Source organism: Salmo salar, chromosome 16, assembly GCF_965601325.2.
Source record: "Salmo salar chromosome 16, fSalSal1, whole genome shotgun sequence".
Lineage (NCBI taxonomy): Eukaryota > Metazoa > Chordata > Actinopteri > Salmoniformes > Salmonidae > Salmo > Salmo salar.
In genome coordinates this window covers 74,493,460-74,497,500 of record NC_138306.1, presented here as the reverse complement: position 1 = coordinate 74,497,500, position 4,041 = coordinate 74,493,460, and the positions used below count along the sequence as shown (strand labels likewise).

The window sequence follows — 4,041 nt, the reverse complement described above, 5'->3', positions numbered from 1 at the left end:
AGTCGCAGCGCTATCTGACGTAAGACAACGGCCAAACAGCCCTCTTCTGTGTCTGCCAGGTGTTCTGACGCAGAGGATGCTGCTGCAGTAGACAGTAGACACACCTTCTACACTATACACAGACAGTAGTCACACAACTTCTACTCTATACACAGACAGTAGTCACACAACTTCTACTCTATACACAGACAGTAGACACACCTTCTACACTATACACAGACAGTAGACACACACCTTCTACACTATACACAGACAGTAGACACACACCTTCTACACTATACACAGACAGTAGAAACACACCTTCTACACTATACACAGACAGTAGACACACACCTTCTACACTATACACAGACAGTAGACACACACCTTCTACTCTATACACAGACAGTAGACACACACCTTCTACACTATACACAGACAATAGACACACACCTTCTACTCTATACACAGACAGTAGTCACACAACTTCTACTCTATACACAGACAGTAGACACACACCTTCTACACTATACACAGACAGTAGACACACACCTTCTACACTATACACAGACAGTAGAAACACACCTTCTACACTATACACAGACAGTAGAAACACACCTTCTACACTATACGCAGACAGTAGACACACACCTTCTACAATATACACAGACAGTAGACACACACCTTCTACACTATACACAGACAGTAGACACACACCTTCTACACTATACACAGACAGTAGAAACACACCTTATACACTATACACAGACAGTAGACACACACCTTCTACACTATACACAGACAGTAGAAACACACCTTCTACACTATACACAGACAGTAGAAACACACCTTATACACTATACACAGACAGTAGAAACACACCTTATACACTATACACAGACAGTAGTCACACACCTTCTACACTATACACAGACAGTAGAAACACACCTTCTACACTATACACAGACAGTAGACACACACCTTCTACAATATACACAGACAGTAGACACCCACCTTCTACACTATACACAGACAGTAGACACACACCTTCTACACTATACACAGACAGTAGAAACACACCTTATACACTATACACAGACAGTAGAAACACACCTTCTACACTATACACAGACAGTAGTCACACACCTTCTACACTATACACAGACAGTAGAAACACACCTTCTACAATATACACAGACAGTAGAAACACACCTTCTACACTATACACAGACAGTAGAAACACACCTTCTACACTATACACAGACAGTAGACACACACCTACTCTATACACAGACAGGAGACACACACCTTCTACAATATACACAGACAGTAGACACACACCTTCTACAATATACACAGACAGTAGACACACACCTTCTACACTATACACAGACAGTAGACACACACCTTCTACACTATACACAGACAGTAGAAACACACCTTATACACCTTCTACACTATACACAGACAGTAGAAACACACCTTATACACTATACACAGACAGTAGAAACACACCTTCTACACTATACACAGACAGTAGTCACACACCTTCTACACTATACACAGACAGTAGAAACACACCTTCTACACTATACACAGACAGTAGAAACACACCTTCTACACTATACACAGACAGTAGACACACACCTACTCTATACACAGACAGGAGACACACACCTTCTACAATATGCACAGACAGTAGACACACACCTTCTACAATATACACAGACAGTAGAAACACACCTTATACACTATACACAGACAGTAGACACACACCTTCTACACTATACACAGACAGTAGAAACACACCTTATACACTATACACAGACAGTAGAAACACACCTTCTACACTATACACAGACAGTAGTCACACACCTTCTACAATATACCCAGACAGTAGAAACACACCTTCTACACTATACACAGACAGTAGACACACACCTTCTACACTATACACAGACAGTAGAAACACACCTTATACACTATACACAGACAGTAGAAACACACCTTCTACACTATACACAGACAGTAGTCACACACCTTCTACACTATACACAGACAGTAGAAACACACCTTCTACACTATACACAGACAGTAGAAACACACCTTCTACACTATACACAGACAGTAGAAACACACTTTCTACACTATACACAGACAGTAGTCACACACCTTCTACACTATACACAGACAGTAGAAACACACCTTCTACACTATACACAGACAGTAGAAACACACCTTCTACACTATACACAGACAGTAGACACAACTTCTACTCTATACACAGACAGTAGACACACACCTAAGTAAATGTACAGTCTGTTTTATGAGACAGACCGGGTTTGAGCGCAGGTCGTCTGAGTGTGGCCCCCAGGACTGTGTTACCCACTGAGCTATGTATAGAAAGAGCTTCTGCAGGACTGTGTTACCCACTGAGCTATGTATAGAAAGAGCTTCTGCAGGACTGTGTTACCCACTGAGCTATGTATAGAAAGAGCTTCTGCAGGACTGTGTTACCCACTGAGCTATGTATAGAAAGAGCTTCTGCAGGACTGTGTTACCCACTGAGCTATGTATAGAAAGAGCTTCTGCAGGACTGTGTTACCCACTGAGCTATGTATAGAAAGAGCTTCTGCAGGACTGTGTTACCCACTGAGCTATGTATAGAAAGAGCTTCTGCAGGACTGTGTTACCCACTGAGCTATGTATAGAAAGAGCTTCTGCAGGACTGTGTTACCCACTGAGCTATGTATAGAAAGAGCTTCTGCAGGACTGTGTTACCCACTGAGCTATGTATAGAAAGAGCTTCTGCAGGTTTTCAGGTCTCAGGCATGGTTACTCATGGTTACTCAATCACTGTTCTAGTAAGGACAGAATGCTGGCTGGCTGGCTGGCTGGCTGGCTGGCTGGCTGGCTGGCTGGCTGTCTGGCTGGCTGTCTGGCTGGCTGGGTGATGACTAAAAAGATGCCACGAGTCTGTGTGGTGGCGTGCGTGCACGTGTAAACTTGTCACTGGGCGAGAGAGAGGATGAGTGTGTGTCTTGTCAAGGTTACACACACGGTCCGTGCTGGATTTATGATTGGAACGAGGCGCGTACCCGCGCACAGGAAGTAATGCTGTACGCGGCAGGACAAATAATCACAATTACAGAAACCACAAAATAAACAGAAAATGGCCCCACAGCGGTATGTTAGATACCGTGTGAGTCAGCCTACTATTCCACCGTAAATCTTCCCTGCTCGCGCGTAGGTTGATTACTAAATCAACTGATATTTGTAACGACTACCAGAAACTCACCTGCTGTATTGCGTCAATACGGTACCCTCCGCTCATTCACCGAACAAATGTCTTCTGTCAGATCAGGGAAAGAGGCATCCTTCCACCCTCTTCCCTCCTCCTGGGTGGTTTGGCGTGCCTCCAAGGTTACCAGTCGCCCGACAGGTCTATCTGGCTCCTCCAACCGCCGGTAGAGCACTGTTGTCGACCACAGGGGTAGAGAGTGTCGGTGATAAAAATCCTTCCTCCTTCTCTGTCTCCCTCACCCTCCCTCCCTCTCTCACTCACACACACACAGCAGCTGCGCTTCTCAGCCTGCCCGACCGTGGAGAGAGAGAGAGGAGGGAACATGTCATTATGTTAAAGCATGCGACCAAAAGAAATCATCATCATAAACACTGACCACTGTCAGTCACCTTTTAGTGTGTGTGTGTGTGTGTGTGTGTGTGTGTGTGTGGTGTGTGTGTGTGTGTGTGTGTGTGTGTGTGTGTGTGTGTGTGTGTGTGTGTGGTGTGTGTGTGTGTGTGTGTGTGTGTGTGTGTGTTTGTGTGTCTGTGTGCGCGTTTATGTATGCACGCACGCACAAACACACGCACAAACTCGCGTACACACACAGACACAGATCTGCTCCCAGCAGGGAACTAATGGTCCTTCTCTATCCCACATCTATTTTTCATCACATTCTCAACGCTCCTCTGCTGTAGGGAATGATGATAGTCTCTCTCTCTCTCTGACTTTCTCTCTCTTGGTTTGTCATTATATGTGTGTATGTGTGTGTGCCTGCT

General features: G+C 44.6%; 1 protein-coding gene across 1 annotated transcript in view; it reads right to left on the bottom strand.

Moving 5' to 3' along the window:
* LOC106594337 (solute carrier family 35 member G2) overlaps nucleotides 1-3,580 on the bottom strand; it is a 5,675-nt gene extending 2,095 nt beyond the window's left edge. The window contains exon 1 of the mRNA XM_045697732.2: nucleotides 3,278-3,580. The gene's annotated coding sequence lies outside the window, so the exon portion shown is untranslated. The remainder of the gene's footprint in view (nucleotides 1-3,277) is intronic.
* Nucleotides 3,581-4,041: the final 461 nt, after the last annotated feature.